This window comes from Anser brachyrhynchus (genome assembly GCF_964034855.1).
Source record: "Anser brachyrhynchus genome assembly, chromosome: 1".
Taxonomy (NCBI): Eukaryota; Metazoa; Chordata; class Aves; order Anseriformes; family Anatidae; genus Anser; species Anser brachyrhynchus.
The window spans coordinates 194,255,613-194,277,665 of NC_137694.1; positions in this window are offsets into that span (position 1 = coordinate 194,255,613).

Sequence of the window (22,053 nt, forward strand, 5' to 3'; positions counted from 1 at the left end):
TAAGGGCTAGGATAATTCTTTGCCAGGGTTAAGAGGATCACTAAAGACAGGGCTTGCCTCTTCCTCCCAAAGCTGCCCTGGAGCAGCTGAAGATCTGACCCATTGCTCCAACCTTGTGAAATTTCACACACCTCTCTTGGGATTAAGTCTTTTGCATTCAGCAGAGCTTCTACTGTCTCCTCCATTGCTCCCTGGCTTGCTCTTCACATTATTTTATTCATTTCACCAATGGATTTTGACTTTCTCAAGTTTATTTTGTCATAGCATAATGTCTTCTTTCTTCCGGGCTGCCTTCCAAACACCGGTTGTTGAAATTGGCTCCTAAATTTTAATTAAAGGAACCTTTTGTTTGGCCCATAAATTAAAATGTTCTGAGTTCTTTTTTCTGTCCACTTCAAGGCATGGAGCCAAACATAAATACTGAAAACTGTCCAGACGTATCCTTCTCTCTTTCCTCTTCACTCAAGTTCCTCCCCCAAGAGACAGAGCTACTGCCAGCAAAGTCCCCACCACAGTCCTGTGACCTCCCACTGGAAATGCTCTCTCTGGAATGACTGACCTCGTGGCAGGGCAGTCATACCAATGAAAGCATGTCAGCGCACTGAGTGACAACCTGGGCATCGCTATCCTGCTCTTGAACTGCTGGACAGTTTAAGGAGTAGTTTTCATGTATTGGTTGGGTTCTGCAAGGCTCCATTTTAGGGCCAGTCCTCTTCAGTGTTTTCATAAACAACTTGGATGCAGGACTTGAAGGTATACTAAATAAGTTTGTGATGACTCTAAATTGGGAGGAGCTGTTCACTCTGTTGAGGAAAGAGAGGCCTTGCAGAGAGATCTTGACAAATGAGAGAACTGGGCAATAACCAACAATATGAAGTTTAATGACAACATGATTCAGATTATGCACCTGGGGTGGGCAACCCTGGCTGTGTGTACAGACTGGGGGATGAGAGGTTGGAAAGCAGAGAAAGGGATCAGGGGGTTTTGGCCAACAGCAAATTGAACATGAGCCAGCAGTGTGCCCTGGCAGTTAAAAGGGCCAACCGTACCCTGGGGTGCACCAGGCATGCTAGCTGGTCGAGGGAAGGGATTGTCCCGCTCTGCTCTGCGCTGGTGCGGCCTCACCTCCAGTACTATGTGCAGTTTGAAGCACTGCAATATAAGGACATAAAACTATTAGAGAGTATCCAAAGGAAGGCTACAAAAAATGTGAAGGGTCCAGAGGGGAAGACGTATGAGGAGCAGCTGAGGTCCTTTGGTTTGTTCAGCCCCGAGCAGAGCAGGCTGAGGGGAGGCCTCATGGCGGCCTGCAGCTCCCTCACGAGGGGAGCGGAGGGGCAGGCGCTGAGCTCTGCTCTCTGGGGACAGCGACAGGACCCGAGGGAACGGCATGGAGCTGGGACAGGGGAGGGTCAGGCTGGGTGTTAGGGAAAGGTTCTGCACCCAGAGGGTGGTCGGGCACTGGGACAGGCTCCCCAGGGCAGTGGTCATGGCCCTGAGCCCTCTGGAGTTCAAGAAGCATTCGGACAATGCTCTCAGACACATGGTCTGATTCTTGGGTGCTCTTGTGTGAAGCCAGGAGTTGGATTCGATGATCATAGAAACATAAAATGGCTTGGGTTGGAAGGGACCTTAAAGACCATCTAGTTCCAACCCCCTGCCATGGGCGGGGATGCCACCCACTAGATCATGTTTCCCAGGGATTTGTCCAACCTGTTCTTGAACACCTCTGGGGATGGGACATCCGTAGCTTCTCTGGGCAAAGAGAGATCTAATCCTTGTGGGTCCCTCCAACATAGGATATTCTGTAATTCTATGATTCTAGGTGTGCACAGGGACAATAACACATATGCTGGTTGAGTTGAATTTCCATGAAACATTTTGTCCTGCTCACAGGAGATTAGACATTAGAATAAATCAGCTTCTTGATTTTTAAGAATTTTGTAAGCACCATGACTTGAAATACAAAGGGACAAACAGTGACAAAAACACCTTCCTTACTTTTTCCACCTCCCTCTGTCTGGCATCTTTAGCTGTAGGAAGGAGACACTGCAAGGAGGATATAAACAGCTTAAAAGATCAAACCACTTCCACACACAGGATAGCTGGGATTTAATGAGTTATCCAGCTGAGCTCACTACCCCACTATGGCACCCCAGTGCCTTTGCTGGCTGTGCATGCACCACCTCACGGGGAGAAGAGTCAGACTTTGCAGCTCCTGGGCCATGTCCTCAATGGTGATGAGTTGCCTTATTTCACCTCCCTGCTTGCTTCTTGAGGGTTTGATACCTTTCCACATTTTTTTTTTTAACTCATGAACCTTTGAGCTGGAAGTGCTGCAATCTCAACTACCCTACCTCTGCTTGTGGTGCCACCATTTTGTCCTTGCCAGGGTCATCTCTGTGGACGTCTCACAGCTCTTCCTGATGACTGCACAATGCCCGCAGCAGCCTAAGCTGCAGTTGTGCCGTAACAGAGCCAGGGTCTGAGGCCTTGGGAGCAGGTGGTTGGTCCTGGGGAGGGGCGAGGAAGTGACAGACAGGGCTGAAAACAAAGTTTTGCTTTCCAGGTTTTGCAAACTGTATTCACAGCAATAAACTCAAAGACAAAGAAGCAAACATGGTAGCATACAGCAGAGTCAAAGCCTGGATCTTCTGCATGAAAGAACAATACTTACTATTTATTTTAGCAAATGACAGTTAATATCCTGACATAAGGAGGTTAATGGGATCTGCTAGCAGACAAAAGTTCAAGCATCCTCACTCCAAGGTTTCATCACACCCACAACATTATCCCTTCTCCTCAAGCTGTTTCTTCTCTTTTAAAGTTCTGTTATTTAATATAGACGGTCAGATTCCCTACTGGCACTGTAAACTGCAATAACACTAAATGACAGGAGGCAATCTGGCCTATTTTATAGAGCATGAACATGGTTTAACAGTCATTGACGAGCAAAATTTAATGCTTGGTGGAATATGCCACAACACAGACTAGGGAAGGACCTAAAGAGGAGGAGGGGGATGGATACAGGGAGCAGTTAGTAAGTGTCATAGTATTTAACTGTGCAGTCCCACCAGGTTCATCTGTGTGTACCCGTGAAGAAGCATAACTGGCTCCGAAAGGTATGGCTGAGAAGAGATTATCTCTGGAGCTTCATGTCCAAGCTATGGAGGGCAGGAGTGCCATTTAAGTCACTGCCAGATTTGCACCTTCTGCCAACATCATGAAAACAGGCCCAAACTGGGTAGGGTTTAAGACCTTTGAAAAACCTGAGTGCACTGCATCCCACTAGACTTGTTGAATGACAGTGGTGAAGGTACCTATTGAGATCAAGACAGTGCGGCAAAATGTGATTTTAATTGTCAAGAAACTTTAGAAAACACAACATAATAAATTACATATGTAATTTGTAGCCACTGCATGAGGGCCAGGTCCCTGCAACAAAATAATATGTGATTACATGAAGATAATATCACAATGCCTGAACAGAACCCAAGTGAAATAAACCTGTACACTTTACATTTGGGAAGACCTGTAACTGCTGAAGTGCTGTGGAGCAGGAGGGCCTGTCCCCTCTCTCTGCCTTGTTCCCATCTCAGAGAAGCTAGCGTGCCAGGACATGCAGTTGGGATCACTATGACTGTTCCAAATCTCTCCACTAAATTTCAATGAAGTCCATGAGCCAGGATTAGTCATACATCAGACCTTTCAATTCATTCCTTACTGATCTTAATGTAGCATTATAACTCAGAATGCTGGAAATCCTACCTTGCAAGAAAGTTTTGAGACTCACAGTCACTGGTCTGTCTGAAGGTCAGCAGATGTTAATTGAATTTTGCCCAATGTTCACCTTTTCCTAGTCGTGCTATCCTAGGTCAGGGAAAAACAGTTACCATTCCCACAAACCCCAGTGACAGATATTTGGTATGGTTATCATAAGAATTCTACCGCTATTTCTACATCCCTTTATGAGTATCCTATCCAGGATATTTTTTCCCTCCAGATTCTGTTTAGGACAGGATGGAAACAAAGAAAACAAATGGCAGCAAAAGCATGGTGTTTACACAAGTATAATAATGTACATTGAAAGGAATAATTCGAATTGCTGTAAAATGAAATGGGTGTAATAAAATAATAGGGTGTAATAAAATACTGTGGGTATGTACCCACACATATACCCACACGTATATGTATATACATGCATAAAATCGCAGAATTGTTGAGGTTGGAAAGGACCTCTGGAATTTGTCTAGCCCAACTGCCCTGCTCACAGCATGTTCACCATTTGCTCAGGAGCTTATCCAGTTGGGTTTTGAATATCTCCAAGAATGGAGAATCTATCACCTCTCTGGAGAAACTCTTTTTATGTGTTCAACCACCCTCACAGGAAAAAAAAAAAAGTTTAAATTGACATTCTTGTATGTCAGTTTGTTTGCATTGTCTCTTGTTATGTCACTGGATACCTAGACACCACTGTGAAGAGTCTGTCTTCTTTTAAGGTATTTGTATACACTGATAAGATTCCCCTGAGCCTTCTGTTCTCCAGGCTTATCAGTCCCATTTCTCTCAGACTCTATTTATATCAATCTCTTACTTATTTCTGTGGCACTTCACTGAACTCTCTCCAGTATGTCCATGTCTCTCTTGTACTGGAGAGTCCAGCACTGGACACAGCACTGCAGATGTTTCACCAGAGCTAAGTGGAGGGGAAGGATCACTTTCCTTGACCTGCTTGGGATGCCTCTTCCTGGTGCAGTCCAACCATTTGATCTATCAAACATTCCTTCCTGCTTTGTTTCATCGGCAAATTTGCTGAGGGTGTCCTCTGAGCCATCATCCAGGTCATTAATGAATATATTACACAATGTTGGCCCCAGTATTGACCCCTGGAGTACCCAGATAGCTACTGGACTCCGCTGGACATCATGCTGCTGATTATAACCCTCCAAACCCAGCAGCTCAGCCAGTTTTCAGTGCCCTTCACTGTCCATTTATCTAGCCCATGCTTCATCAGATTGTCAATGAGGATGATATCAGAGAGAGCATCAAAAACCTTGTTAAAGTCAAAATAAACACATCCACTGCTTTCTCCTCATCCACTGAGACAGTCATTTCTCTGTAGAAGGCTATCAGATTGGTCAAGCATGATTTGCTTTTGCAAATCCATGCTGACTACAGTCAATCACCTTCTTTCCCCTGATGTATACATATATATAAAACACAGCAATTCAAATTGTTCCACATATATACACAATCCAAATAACCCATTGGTTGGTAAGCCTTAGGGGAAAAAAAAAAAAAAAAAGGCAGCGAGTTGTTAGCATGAAGAGAAATATTGGGCAAGTCACAAATTCATCACTAGATGGATACGAAGTATGCCAACACCCAGAATAGCATACTTTAGCAGTCCTATCTAAAGGAGAGAGACGCTACATGTAAACTATGGGCTGGACTCAAAGATTAGTGCCGGTCTAAGATCCAGACACAGGAGATGCTAGCTCTCCAGGACAGGTTTTATTTTGACATGACTGGCAACAGCTTTGCACAAGAAGCACCCTGGATCAAACGGGCTTCCAGTCTGAGCTGCTATGTTATTGGTCTTTTCTTGGAGTACTTTAGCGTTATCTTGAAGACAATGAATTCTGTATGTGGCTGTCCTGGTTTCAGTTAGGACAGAGTTAATTTTCCTCCTAGTAGCTGGTAGGGTGCTATGTTTTGGATTAGGATGAGAAGAGCGCTGATAACATGCTGATGTTTTAATTGTTGCAGAGCAGTGCTTACACCAGGCCAAGGACTTTTCGGCTTCTCGCTCTGTCCTGCCAGCGAGCAGGCTGGGGGTGCAGCAGGAGCTGGGAGGGGACAGACCCAGGACAGCTGACCCAAACTGGCCAAAGGGGTATTCCATACCATCTGGCGTCATGCTAAACAATATATAGGGGTGGCTGGCCGGGGTGGGGGGCCGGCTGCTCGGGGATAGGCTGGGCATCGGTCAGCGGGTGGTCAGCAATTGCATTGTGCATCACTTGTTTCGTACACATTATTACTATTATTATTATTATTAATAATAATAATAATAATGTTATTATTATTTTCCTGTCTTAATAAACTCTCTTTATCTCCACTCACCGGCTTCACTTTCCTGTTTCTCTCCCCCATCCCAGAGAGGGAGGGGGGAGGGTGAGCGTACGGCTGTGTGGTGTTTAGCTGCCGGCCGGGTTATACCACAACAGTGGCACCAGTAAGTGATACAAGCACAAAATAGACCCAGATTTTAACGTCCCAACACCCAAGCAGAATATACTGTAATTCTTATTATTCCAGTTACCCAAACACTTGAAAGGTTCCTTTACTCCTTTGATTTCACAGGCTTAGAAGGCAGGGACTTGTGGCCCCAGGCTGAAATGTAGTCCTGGGCCATGGGTAGGATTTTCTCTTGGCATCAACCTCCAGGTGCTCTCAGAGATGAGAGCACCTGAGCTGGTCATTCTGCTCAGCTGCACATCTGCTGCTCTGGTACCCAGTCTGCTTCTCTTGCTGAAACTCCATTGTTTCCTCACTTCCATATCGTGTGAAAATATCATCCATTTTAGTTATACCTACATGTTTCTTTACAGGCCACCCAAGATCATGTAGACTGAAAAGTTTCATGTCTGTCATTTGTTAGTATCAGTATCATTTATTAGATCAGTATCAGAACAAGCATAATCCAGGAGGGTCCAATTCAGTATTCCAGTCTGACCCTAAACCGAAAACAACTCTAAATCAGGTCCCCAGTTCATGGTGATGAGGCAGGCCCAAGACCAAGCCAGGAGGTCAATCTGCAGGCCACCATCAGGTCCAGTGATTGCCAGGCAGGTCGGGACGAGGCAGGGCTGTGGGGAGCAGGAGACCAGTCCTGATGAGGCATTGCTGCAGCAGGGCCTGACAGCCCCAGGGGACTGAGATGGGGCCCTGGGTTGTGGGTAGGGTGAGGGGAGCCCCAGGGGAGGTGGTCAGGGCCACCGAGATGTAATTGTGCACTCAGGGCCCTGACATACACTGCAGTAGACAATCCTGCTCTGCTCTGCTTTTGCCTTCCAAAACTCTGCGATAATCATTTTATGGTAATAGTTCTAATTAAGTCAATTAGGCAAAATTAGATGAGTACCTTAAATGGCAGGTGAAAATTATTTACCTTATTCTACTGCCTGAGGACTCGTAAATGCACAAGAACGTAAATATGTTTAAATGCAGCTGACAGTGTTTGCAACAAGTGAAGACAGAAGAATACTGATGAGTGCATAAATGTGTATCTTAATCATTTTGTTTCCATTCAATCATTTCAAGGAAAGGGAACTCTGCAAGTGAACTATCATTATTTAAGAGACTTAGACCTTATCCTCATCAAAGACCGAAAGAGAAATGTGCAGCCATTTACCAGCCACCCAATTTTTCTGAGAACTTGCAGCAGTGGAGCAGAGCCCTGCTCAGTAATGGCACTCAGGAGCTATATGAACCTTTTTGCACCTGGAAAAAAACACTCACAAGGTAGGTTTTGCGTCAAGACAGTTAGCCTGGTTGGTTTGCTTAGTTTTTGCTCTGAGTTGAATCTGTGCTAAGGCACCACGTGGGCTGGCAGCTCCCTGGGGTCAGCATCCTACAGCATCAACATCCTACAGCATCACTGGGGCAGGGACTGATGACCCTGGGCTGGGATGAAAGGGGGTTCTGGGCCATGGGCAGCATGGGGGAGGCCCCAGGGAAGCCAAACAGGCCAGTAAGACCCAGTACCGTAATTAGGACCCTGGCATGGTGAAGTTTGGGCAGAAATAATTCAAGTGCCTATGCCCTTTAGAAAGCTTTTATTTTAAAAGGCAAAAATCTTGAAACAAGAGCTCTCCTGTGGCTTCAGGGAATGCAGCATAAAAAGGTACATTACCAAACTGGCACCTGTCTTGAAATATTACAAAAGCCAAAACTGTTCTTGATGTCAGTAAACATTTTAGGGCTAGACCTAAGATGTATAAAACACTATAATTAAGAAAACTGGAAATAAATTATATGGTCATGAGATAAATGTGCTTTCTGCTTTCACCGTATCACTTTGTGAATTATCACTGGTGGTGATGGGTCCTCCTTTCTGGGGGATCATGGGGCAGGACTGTGTTTCAAACGGCAGGGGCGAGCAGACCCTCCATCTCCTTTTGCTACCTACGTTTGCATCTCACTTGATAAATCACATCAGTGGTAAATACTCTGACAGGTTGTGTTTTCTCCGAGTGGAAGTAGGTCGTGCTGGTAATGATTGTGTTTGAAAGGAATGCCATTACAGAGCATGGAGAAAGCTGACAGTGGTTTGAGGAGGAAAAATGTGTCTATAAACATAAAAATATCAATATCTGTGTGCCATAGAATATTATCAAAACAAGTAAATAAAATTTGTTATTGCAGTATATAAAAAGTGAAGGTTTGAATCACTGTTATTAGAGTTGATGCACATTCCTTTAAGTCATTTTTGTTTCAAGAATATACCGATCATGACTGTGTGCCCTAGTTACTGAGTATAAAAAAAAAATAATAAATAAAAGTTCCCAGCAGCCTCTGAAACACATAATAATAAATACACAAAAGGAGTATTTAGCTATGGCAACGCGTCTCGGGGTAAGGATGCATGGATCTCATCTCATCAGTAACACAGCGTTACGATCTGGATACACATGCACCCCAGTCTAGCTTTACAAGATTCCAGGAACCCTGACCATGATTCTTTCAATGTAGCTCAGTTTGGTTTATTAATGCTGGTGGGTCATACTCAGTTTGGCATCTACCATAAAACCCAGTCCATTTTAGCAGGATAGCAATTCAATCAGTGCTCAGCCTGTACTGATGCATGGGGTTATTTTACCCACCTGCTGAACTTTGCACGTATTCTACTGAATGTTATAAAGTTTTTTCTTGGCCTTATGACCAAGGTTTTTCTGGACTGAAGCTGTCATTCAGCACATCAACCAAATCCCTTACTTGGTAGTATCTGCAAATTTTCTCAGAGTGGAATTTTGCATCATCCAGCTCATATCTAAGTTATTAAATAATGTTTTGTTATCATCCATGTCTCTGATGAAGTTATTGAATAATATCAGCTTCAGTAATAGTCCCTCAGGAAATCCACTTAATGTTTCCCAACAGGATGTTTACCAACCGTTTAGTTTTCACAGGAGTCTTACCAGGGCTACACTCCGTGCTGGGACATGCCCATAGCAAATGTGAGAGCTGGAATGGAGGGACACAGAATCTACCCTTCACAAGGGACCTCAGCGATTTATCAGAGTAGAGCAACCACCTTTCTCTGTCTAGAAAAGTGCCTGGATTGCTCAAGTCTGGACACTGAGGCAGATCATCTTTGTCACAGTAATTGAAAACCAACAAAAAGACCCAAAAAAAAGGGAACACTAAACTGTAAGGGATCAAGCCCAGGTGCACAGATTACTCCAGAAGCAGTGGGTGTTCTGTCTAGTTTAATTTAACATCCGTGATTACCTGGCAGGATAGGTAGGAAATACATTAATCAAGGAGTCTGAACTGGGAGGTGATACAGCCATAATCACAAATATATGAGAACTATGTAATAAGTATTCCTTCAGGATTTAGGAAGGTTAGGAATACAAATAAGAATTAAGATGAAATTCAGTCTGGAAATACACAAGCTAAACAGAGCAAACCTGAGATAAATAGCAGCATAGCAGTTCCTGGGAGCTCAGTATCTAATAAAAGGTAGCAGATGGCCTATTTGACTGACCTCAGGACAGCTGGATGGATTAGCTGGCCATCTAAAGCCCCTCCTACCTGTATCTTGCTGTGATCCTTGTTTTCTCCTCACTTTATTTCTCCTTCTGATTCCTTTTCTTTCCAGCTGCTTTCTGTTAGAAAAAGAGGAAGTATTATGTCTTAGCCAGCTAACATCGCACTTTTTGCAAAACTGTTGTAAGCCCTGGATAAGAGAGGAAGCTAAAAAGCAGTGGCTAAGCAGTTCAACACCTGATGCTAGCAAGAGGTACAAGTGGAACAGTGCACAGATCCTGCATTTCTCCAACAGCAAAAATTGTAAAGAAATGGCATGAAAGAAAGCTGCCTTATATCATGACTATATTCTTCAGTGCCTTTCGATATATGTTTTCCCCCTTTTGTTTTGAAGGAAGCAGGATATTGCAGGAAAACCAGCCCATTTCAGTTAGTCTTTGGACTCTTCTCCAAAAAGGCTAATAATTACAAGCCTCAGTGTTTCAAAAAGACTGTCAAAAAAGGACATTTTTCTTATGAAAACTTCATTGAGCTGAAGGTAAAAAGGAGTACTCTTTGAATAAGAAGGCTAGATAAAGCATAGGTGGAATTAATCTCTTTTTCTTCTTTTTTTGTATCAGTAATAAAAGATTTACAGTGCTTTGGTGGTGATTGAAGACTGAGCTTCATGCATTCAAACCCCAAGCTTTGTTTCACTGCTTAATGCAGTATAATGACAGGGCTGTATTTATACCTCTGCCTCTGTTCCAATAAATACAAAGCTGACCTGATCACTGCAGGTAGCTTCTTACACATTAGAAAACACCTGCTAGGAGGCAAGGGGGAGAATGAAAAGGAAGACGAAATTTTCAACCTTTTGATAAAGATAAAAAAGCATCCAGGAAGTTTAAGTGAGACACGTTCAGCTGTGAAGGAAGAGGCAGTTTCACCACTGCAAGGAGAAATTGTGAACAGAAAGTGCTACTCAGTGGCAGGTAGCTGCCCATGCTGTCAGGCCTGAAATGGGCACTGATACCAGCACGCTTCATCTGTCTGTCTGTGTCTGTCTGTCCCCTCACTGGCCAGGGACAGCATGCCCACACACACACACACCCGTCACAAGATTTGCACTTCTCGTCATCCCTTGGCTGCTTCTTGGCTCTTCTTCGGGCCACTTGCGCCTCCCTTTCTGGACCCCAGCCTCCTCCCAGTGAAACGACTGCTCTGACATCTTTTTCCCCTCGGCGCCTGTTCTGCCACACCCATACCCAAAATGCGGCATTTCTGACTGTTAGCTGGGTAACCTTGGCCTTGCATGGCATTGCTGACATGGTCATCTGCTGGCTTTGCCCAGCTCTGCCTCCCCAGAGGCCTGCAGTGCTCCCCCATGGACCTGCAGAGCTGGGGTGTTTGTCACGGAGCCCCTTGGCCACCTGCGTGACCCGGACGTCCCCCTCAGTGCTGTCACCTCCTCGCTCTGGTGTGGTTGAGTCCAGCAGTTTGTCCCCTTGTGCCCAGCAGCTCCTCATGCCCTCTTCCATGAGCGTCACCTCAGGCTGGGGCCCAAGGCCCTGGGGCCCTGCAGCTCTAACAGAAAGTGCACACAGACTTACAGAAGCATGATTATCTCTAGGCATGACGTCTGCATACCATTATTTGCACTTAAGAAATTCTCCTTCCCTTTATGAACATTTCTTGGTATGCATTTTAACACTGTCATTTAACATGGCAGACATAACAAAAATATACTGCACAGAGGTTCGTTTCTGCTCAGTAACATTTGGCTGAAATGCCCAGGGGCCAGGAGGGATCTGATCACCTAAATCCCAGGAACTGGAGATGTTATACCTTTGAGGATGTGGACTGTGGTGTCCATCAGCAGCATTTACATACCACTGTCAACGAATGCACCTGTTCTTGCTGACTCTGTGCACATGCAGCTGACCTCCTTGGTGTCTTTTCCACGGCTGTGGGGATTAGTGCTTTTAATCCTATGTGGAATAAGATTTGCCAAGGCAGACTGTTTAACTTCTGCCATGGAGCAGGAGGTCTGTCAGGGGCCAGCAGCTGGAAAATAAATCTCATGCAAAATTGTGCCTAAAGGGCAACTGTAGAAGTCTGGACAGAGAAAATGGAGGGACTAGAGACAACCGCAGCGAAGAAAAACGTTAAATGCAAGGACCTTTCTCTGAGAGCATACTGAGTGAAAGGCTTTCCCCTGAGTACACCCTGCCTGAAAAGGCTGGTATTTTTAACCTGACCTTCACAAGTAGGCAAATAGGCTCATGGGGGGTTCAGGGAAAAATTCTTTTGCTTTCTTTTCCCACTCTTTAAGTCTTGGATTAAATATCTTGCAGTTTGGTAGGCATCAAAACTAATATTTCTTAATAGCTCTAAGAGGATAACTTATGCCTAAAGATTTTAGGAGGTCTTAGAGATATTAATAAATTGAAAATTTTGAAGCTGGTGTTATATCCAGAACATATGAGATTTATGAAGTTTATTATAGTTGTGTCTGCATTTTACATTGGAAACAACCCAAGTAGAGAGGCTGCAACTTGCATATCAGATGTCTCCAAGAAGAATGGTGTTCCTGCAGAGAGAGACAGCACCTGGACCCTGGCTTCACCCCTGTCCTTTTTTGTAGGATCTGCCTTTCTCCCCAGTTATGCAGTACACATAGTTTCCCCCCTGATCCGATGCAACACTTTTGCTCAGTCACCTAGACGTGGTCTTGGGATGCTGAACTGTAGTCCCCCTCTTCCTCTCTCCCAGAGACTGCAGACTGGCACCTACAGATCTAGGCAAAACTGGTGGCAGACAATTACCTTGGCTCGAGGCGTGCTTGTGCATGCAACAAGGAAAAGGCCTGAGAGGCTGCTAGGAAAGATGAGAGCCAGGAGTTTCAGAACAACTCATTTGATCCATATCCCTTACAGGTATCAGGTACTGGGCTGATGGTTCCACTTCAGCCCAGTTCTACAACCACCCTCTGATGGCCCTGCTGGAAATCCTGACACCTGAGTCACTAAAAGCTGCAGTAGACAATGTGCTTGAGACTGCATCTGGACAAATGCAACCTGAGATCAACCAAATCTATTAGTGAGTGGTTGTGACTAAGAAAATCAAAGCAAATGAATTTGTGAAATGCTTTTTCCTGAGGTATTCCAAATGAAGAAGCCTCCTGATTAAGTCTGAAAGTTCCCCAGGCAGAGTAGTTAAAAAAAAAAAAAAAGGAAGAAGGAAATCTAAAACAGCACTAAACATTTCACTGAGAGGAAGACAAGTAATTTGGTTAAACTAAAGTTATTATTTGTCTGCTTTAGTTATTACATTCAGCAAGGGAAAAAAAAAAGGCAAGAAAAAAAATCACTTGGATTTGACCCAAAACACTGGTAAATAGATAAATGTTTGAATAACACACTGTAGGGGAAAACACATGGGGGAGGACCAGCTCTGAGATATCAGTCTGGCCAGAAAGTGGTGCTCAGACCATGAACTGGGCCTAGGCTACAGACCAAATATGCAGCCTGCTTTTTTAAGGTCAATCAAGCTTTTAATCCAATTATACCCAGAAGTACCAAATCTTGATACAGATCATGGGAAGAACTAATTTTAATGATTAAATTACTCACCCATAGTAGGCGCCCTTAATGCATCCCTCAGTGTCCCTGAAAACTATTGTCTGTGTTTGATTTCAGAAACCCTATTAGTGGGATTTTTCCATTTCTAAAGAAGAATTGCAAAGAATGGAGATTAAAAAGGGAAGTAACACAGCATTTTGCAATGTATCAGAAAGTGTTTTTTTTTAAGCTGAAAGTATATTCTGTTCCTTAAATACTTTTGTAATTATCAGATTGCTATAATACATAATACTCATCTGAAATCCCAGCTTAATTACTACTTTTCTGTTGAAATTTAATTTTGTATCCATAAAATATTGTGAGGCCTCTTGATTGTATTTAATATCCTCACACTGATGCTCTGTGTATACACTAAGCAATGCTCACACAAAGCAATGCTGGAATACACTTTCCAACTGCTGCCACATTTCATGCAAGGGAAATGAGATTCCTTTTTTTTTAATTCAATCTCAGTTCTATTTAGTTATAGTTTTAAGAATCGTTTTGTTTTTGGAAGATGTGTTAAATAGAGGTTTTCAGGTAAATCATTCACTATGAGTTTGAATTCTGGACCAGATATTTTAGGCTATGAATAAATTTGTAAGTGCTGGCAGCACCGGAATGTTAAAGACCTGGGAGACAGGGATGACAAAGAATTTCCTTTTGTCTCCCCAAGAAGGCCTGCAAATGGAAGGGTTCTGTGGTTCTTTGGGCATCTTTTCTAATCATTTCATGTGGATGGGTTTTGGGAGGAAGAGTAATGGGACAGCTGTTTGTGCTTGTTATTTTTCTGGCTTACTTTTTCCTTTGCATTATTTGAAACTAATTTTCTGTCCTTCTAACTAGTTAAATAGGAACATTTCATCCAGGAACCCAGTGGAGGACTCTGTGATGTTGAGAAACTTTACAGAAATGACTCCTGACCACAGATACCTGTGGTTTGGGAGCGTTCAGCTTGAGAGAACTCCTGCTTTGGAAATCTGGTTCATCACCACACAGGTAGAAAAAACACCCCAATGGACTGACAAGCCACTAAGCCACTCTGGAGAAGGTATCTGGGTGTCAGATACCACAGCAGATGTTTTCATGCTGTGATAACTGTTCACTCAGAAAGCCTGATTTGAAGAACTCATTATCTGAAGGCTGAAATATTTGGAGAAAGCAGTGTGTAAACTCATGGGGAAGGAAGGAGCAGAGAAGAGGAATGAGATATATCTCATCAAAAATATTTAATTAAATGAAAACCAAAGGCACCATAAGTTTGTCTTTAAACAGGGGAGCAATGACACAGAGAGGAAGGAAAGTGAAAGTTAGAATACAAAGCTGGACTCAGTAAGCTAGAAAAGAAATGCAAACTTTAAAGTCATTGACAACTACACTTAGGCCTGGAACTAGGTACAGATATGTTCAAGCAGATATAACAATATTTGGCTTCCAGAGCAATGCTTATATCCATCTTGGACGGAAAAAGCATCCTAATAGTCTTATGTCTGAGAAGGTGGAAGGAATTTCAAATCAGATCTTCTACTCATGTATATTCCACTCTAGTTCTGGTGCTTCCAGCAGAAGTTTTGTTGCTAATTACTCTTCTCAAAATCTTCTCTGTTCTTTTATAGTCATCGTCTTCATTATTATTTGCTTTCCTTCTCACTAACTTGCTTGAGAGTACATTAATGCGCTTTAAGTCAATTCAGGAGCCTTGTATACTAAGCCTCCTGGCACACCAACCTGTTTTCCCTTTTTCTGAATCCCTCCTCTGATCCTGCTTGTTTCAGAGGGCAGCCCACGTTCATGAACACCAGGCACAGACAAGACATGCAGTTTTGGCTGGAGGTACCACAGGTGAAAAGAGTACTGCTCTCAGCCAACACAGAACTGCTCGTCAGTTCTCTCTATGGAGGTTACAATTACCTTACAGCAGCATAGCTGCATGGAGGGCTGCTTCCTCTGCTTGTTCTGTCAGAAGGATGGGTTTTATAAACCCGAGCAGAGGTGTTTAAGGTAAATCAAGTTCTTTTGACAGAAACCACTTCAGGAGCAGTGAAACAAGACATGCCACCAGATCTGAAGGGACAGCAACCCTCTGTTTAGGAGGCTGAGGCAGAAAATCAGCAGAGATCAGGCTAAAAACATAATTTCCTGCACCTGTTGAAATTTCAACTGCCCCTTATATTTGACTTTAAACACAAGAAATAAATATTATACAGATCACTGTGAGTCCACTGTTTTTAAATATACTTATTTTATAAGTAGAATGGAGAAATTATTTTCTCTCATTTTGTCCATGTTTTAGACCATAAGATTTTTGAGAGAACAAAGATTTTAGTTTGACCTTGAAGAGGTTTATGCATAGTGCATCTCCAAATTTTGCCGTGACCAGTATACAGTAATATAGTACAATAGTACAATAAATATTATCACCATCTTGAAAATTTGTTAGTTGTTCTGAAGCAGTGTTCAGCACACTAATAATTTACTTCAATTTTAAGATAGTTTCTACTTAGCATGTTCCAACTGGCAGCATTAAAGATGAAAAATTCAGTGGAAAGGATTTGCTGAACCCCAGTTCTGTTTCAAATACAGCAGTTACATAAGTGAGATTCCCATTAGAGTTCTCTTTAACTTCAACAAATTGTTGCCTGAAGAGCTTATGCAGCATGAAAAACTTTCATTACAGCTTAGCAGTGAGGTTTACCACCATGCAAACTATCAGTCTTGTTATGTTGGGTAGCAAGGGTCAGAATTTGAAAACAAATAGAATAAAAGAGGTTTATTAAGTAATAATAAATTCTTTTTTCCCCTTCTTTTTGAATAGGAAAAAAAAGAAAAAAGAAATAAAGCTTATTCTAAACGTAATGTCATCCAGTTAGAGAACATTATGAATAAATAATATGCCAGCATTAGGAAGTTTTCTCACCTACAAACATATTCCTTTCAAATTCCCATATTGTTATTTTTTTGTCAGCATTATCTAAGCTTGGAAATTGTGCATTTTGTATTCTTCTAACTTCATGTTTAGAGAAAATTCTTTGAGAATCTTCTGAAAAGTTATAGGAGCACATACTGAAAAAGCATTGGCAAACACAACAACTGTAAATATAAAAGTCCTTCTTCTTCTAGGATGCATTCTCTTTTTCTTAAAGCTAGTTTTTATTTCAAACAATGTTCTTGCAGCTGTTTCCTTTCAGTGTCATTCTTGCCATCATTTGCTTATTTATGGTATTCTGATTCACCACCTTGCTGTATATCTTAGCTATAGTTTTGTACTTTGACTGTACTGGGATAATGGTTTGAGGAGTACTGTGTTCTAAAGACAACACTAAAATATTTGCAAACTCTGACATAAAAACTTATAAAAATATATTTAATGGCTAGCTAGTGCTGAACTTTTCACATTCATTTATAGGTCTGCAGTTGGTAATTATATGATATTTAAGATTTTTTTAGGAGCCAGGCATGATATGTGAAGCTATTGTGTTTTCAGAGCAAGCTAGTACTACAGCCAATTAGTCCTTTTACATCAAAATGTTTCTGACAACAAAACAACTGTTCCTGTGAAATAAGGAAGCTCGATTTGCCCAGACTGTAAATCTTGAGCTTGATTGACTTCAGTGTCTAAGAGTGCAACCTCTGATTGACACCTTTCTGCAAGCTTGATTGACACCTTTCTGCAAGCTGGGTTTTTTTAGAAAGTCCCTCTCCCAAGTGAATCTCAAGAATCTACTAGGAGAATTCTCCATTGGCAGCCTTTTCCAAAGAGGTAGTTGTGGAATAATTGCTGGAGGTGAGTTATTGAGACCGAAGGCATGTCCGTATCTTAAGAGAAGGTTCAGCACCGAGGAAAATTCCAGGGTGAGATGTGGCAGATATACAAAGAATCTGTTCCATGGTAGTCCCATTGGCAACATAACTTGCAATCTTAGATATTGGCAACACCAGGGGAGCTTGGTGTGCTGACTCTAAAGGGAAATAGCACGGAGGGTGGAGCGGAGTGAAGACCCCCATGGCCAGGCTCTGTGATATCTCTGCAGGGCTGGAGAACCTGATGGTACTATTGAACTGATAAGACTGTATGGCCAGCCCTGAGACAAACTGATAACAAAATCATGTTCTCTGGGTGAAGTTTGCTCATTACAATCTCATTACAATGCCAAAACTCACCTCCATCCCAAAGGCTACCCACCTTCAAGGTGTGACCACCCCTCACTGAGCATGAACTCTGAATTTCTCTAAGCCTATACCTTTAAAGCAAAAGTGAGAACATTTTATACCAGTCATAACGAAGATAGGTATGACTAGAGTCACTCAAGCTCCACCTAAATGTAAGAATATAGTATAAAAATGGCTAAAGAGAGGACAAATGTTGGGGTAGATACCATCACACACAAGTCAGGAAGACATTGCTGGCTTCTGGGATCAGTCAACAGGCTGAACCTCTCTTCCCTCCCATAGGGATTCCTTCTGGGTGAGATTCAAACCCTCGGTTATACTAAGTGCTCCCCCAGGAAACCTAACAGTCTCTGTAGAGTTGTTTCATAAGCTAACTCATTTGCAGTTGGTTGTGTTAGTCATATGCTTGGTATTTGCACATGCTTTGCATCAGTGTATTTATCACTGACAACCCAAAAGAACTTGTACTCCTCTTGCTTCAATAAACCACACCAGTCATTAATCTACTAGACTGAAGGTGTATTGTGCTATTTGTGTGCCTGTGATCATGGTAATTCAATATATTGAATGCAACTTATCTTTAGTGCTGAACTGGGCATCACTCCGAATCTAAGCCCTGCCACCTCCAGCCCCTCTGATATCTGAGGACAAGCTGGAATTCAGGGGGATTTAGGTCCTGCCAAACTTCTTTACCCTTTAACACAACAGACAGTAAAACAAACTTACTGCATTAGCCTGGTGCTGGCTGGCATGAAACTAGCAGAAATATAATGCCTTTGAGACTTCTAACCCTCTCTCTCAGTCTAATTGAATTTGGCCTACACACTTTAAATTATTAGAAAGTAACTTTCCACACACAGCCTCAATATACACATACGTGACGCAAAGTGTGGCCATATAGACACTTTTTTGTCCTTTTTTTTTTAGGAAAACCAAATAAAAAAGCAGCATTTCCATCAACACTCACCCAATTTGGAAAATGTCTTTTGTTTTGTTTTGTTTTCATAAAAGAAGTTTGTAGTTATTCTTAATTCCAAATTGTTGCAGAAAACCAAAAAATGAGCTCCTGGTAATTGTTATATGCTGAGTCAGTGTGAGCATCCATGGCGTTGGTGTCTGAAATAGTCTCTAGACCACATTTTAGAGCTTTTTTTTAATGATCACAGTCAAAATTCATTCCCTTCAGTTAAAACATGTAATAAATGACATGCAAGATAAATGAAATGCTGCCGTACTATGTCAATAGCAGTGGTTTCTACTCTCTCAACATGCAAGCCGTTGCGACCACCATGGGCAGTACACAGCTATCACAACCAGGTAAATTGTGTTTTCCACAACCTGGGTGCCTACTGACAGGAGATGGCTAGCACCATTCTCCTCACAAGAGGAACACAACATCCAAGCTGTCAGAGCCTTTGCTGCCGTCACACTGCTAGCTTGGGGTGTGAAGCTCCTGAATCAATGAGGGGCACAAGCACACTTACCTAGAGATGACCTTCTGCTGGGCTGTCATGGGAAGTGCTTCGAGTTGCCTACCTACTATTTGGTGAATTTTGAGGTACAGGCTGGATACCAGCATATTTCCAATGCAGAGAAAAAAAATCATGGCCTGCTATGTCTTGTACAGCCTCTGCACAGATTCTGGAGAGCTCTTTCACCTGGACTTTATTCTTCAGCATATGCTATCTGAGCTTGGCACTGCACCCCATCAGTGGCTCTGGCTTCTGAGGTGATGTACAAAATCAGGACATTTGTGCACACGGAGTTCAAGGCCAGTCCAAAACACAGACCCACAGACATCGAGGACCAGAAAAGCGGGCAAATAGCAAGAATATACCAGGCTGGCAACTCTTGCTAGTAAAAGAGAGGCCTACGTCCCTAAAAATGTGCTGTTCCTCCCCCAGTAGAGTAGCTCTTTTCTATTTTCTTCTCCCTTCTTTCTTTGCCTTCTATCCCTCAGCAAATGGAAACCCCATAGTTTTGTCCTCCCTGCTTGTAAGTGAGACAACTCACCAAAGACCTGGCTTTCCTGCTAGGAGCAAACCTCTGTCATGAGTAAAGATGACTCCATACTTGACCTATGTTTTGACTCCATATATGACCTACAGGAAAGATATTGGCCAAGAACATCTGAACAAAGGTTTTACTGACCAAAGGCAGGATAACTCCCAGAGTTGTCCAGAACAGTCAATCTCTGAGTCTCAGAAAGAGTAAATTTTCCTTCCTAATACCAATGGGAAGGAAGCAGAAGAAAGATGGTGTTTTGTACAACGACTTAAACTCTTTTCTATTAGGAAAGGACTGATTATTTACAGACTGAAACTGTAAAGCAATTGGGAAGTAAAAGGCTATCCACATTTTCAAAGTTTTGTCCTTGGAACAAACAACAGACACAGCTTTCCCAAACACAATAATAACCACAAAGGAACAAAAGGGATGTAAATACAACAGTAATGCATCTCTAGATGCTACAGAACAAACTTGTTCAGTTCATGCAGTTTAAGCAAATCAGTGACAAAGCAATGTTTCTCAGCAAACAAATTGACAGTCAGTGAACAATACGTCCAGAATCAATATCAGTAATACAGCAGGTAAACCACAATACCGGATGCTTACAAACGTTAACAAACAGCTACAAATGACCAAAAACTATTCTGTAGCTTATCCCAGACATCTCTAATCACACACACGTACACATGTGCATGCACAAACATGAGTTATCAGCACTCACCCCTCTCCTAGCAGTGTGAGCTCCCCTGCTTGCACACTCCTTTGGTAGGTATGGGTGTCCCAGCTCTACAGGAGCCTGTGCTGCTCCCTACAGACCACTAATGCGTGCACCAGTGAGAAAGGACAACCAGGCTCACATACACACAGTCCAGGTGTGGGTCCCCACTTGCTGCACCCCACTGGCTGGGCACTAGCCCCTCTCAGCGTCCTTTGGGCAGCTGCTCTGCCCAGCCTTGGCAGAGGCTGTGATTTCGGTGGTAATTCTGGCAGCATCACACCACGTTTTGTCTGATGCTGTTCCTGCTCCCAAGGTCTCTCTCCCTGCTGTTACAAATTTTCATGTTTCTCTCATATTTCAAGTTAACTTCTTTGTTTCAAAAGCATCTCTGTAAATCACTAGCTACTGTTTAACCCAGCTGATGGTCATCTTCCTATTTTACTTGATCGTTTTGGATAAACACCCTCCCAGACAGTTTTATGTATATGATCTGTGCTCACACTGTTTATAGCCACGTTCTTATCACAGCATCTGTTGTGGGCCAGGCCGTTTGCCAAGGCTGGGCCATAGGAGCGTGCCCACACTGCAACCCCAGCTTCTGGCCAATCCTTTTGGGGGCACAGGATGATGAGAATTCAGAGTCTGCCAAGTGATGTGAGCGGACCCAACATTAGTGTCACTAATGGTTAAGAGTCAAAGTAATAAATGAAGCTATTCATTACTTCTTTTTTGAAATGATAATCTTAAACCCAACACTAACCCAAGCCACAGACCAGACAAGTTTGTGATGAATGCATGGGATATAGACATACATATTGACTAGAAACCCACACCAATATTTTTTACAGAGAATTTTTCTAGGATGTGTTTACATTGCTGCTGGGCCTTCTTCTTACCTTTGCTCCTATTCTGACCAAACCAGTTCATTTCCATTCCAGCTGGAATGGAGGACCTGAATGAATGGACCCTCCATAAAGAGGGTCTTCAGCTCTGAGACGAATTTGATTGGTGAAATATGGTGAAAGATATTGAAAAATAATAAGAGTACTGAATCTGATTAAATGAATTCCTTCTCAATGACCTGGCACATACTGGTTCGAAACCTACCTATCTCCTTGAATGCCAGCTGAATTAGCAGAGGGCAACAGAACATGTTTTGAGAGAGTCAGAAGACTTTCACATTTCTAGTCATATATTAGCACTCTTTATCAATATGCAAACTCGGGGAAAAGATTAAAGCTTTTGCTGAACTCAGTTATACACTTCCAGGGTAGCAGGGAAAGTCAATGATCTTTAAATGATGCTCCGTTGTCATAGTTTAATACAGTCTCATCTCTAGATACGCAGGGGATAAAAATATGTTAGACAGACACCAAATGAGAATGTTATGATAGAGACAAGGCAAGACTCAGCACCACATAAATAATCCATTGGAGACCTTTGCATCCTTTTCTGAGGTTCCCAGAGAAGTGGCTCAAACCACATCCTGTAGCATTCTAAACCATTCTTGGTATCCTATTTAGTCTTTCCATATATCCAACTCAAATTATATCCAACTCCATATATCCAATATCCATTATATCCATATATCCAACTCCTATTTCTCTAATCTTTTAGTGAAACTGTCTTGGCTGCAATCAAGTATTCCCATTTTAAATGCAAGATTTTGATTATTTAAAGTGTATTTCTACTAAACTGTTGTCCTTTCAAGTTGGGGACTAGAAACATGGGTTTGGTGATTGTGTGCCTGCTACTGTACCTGGTTTGACAACGTCC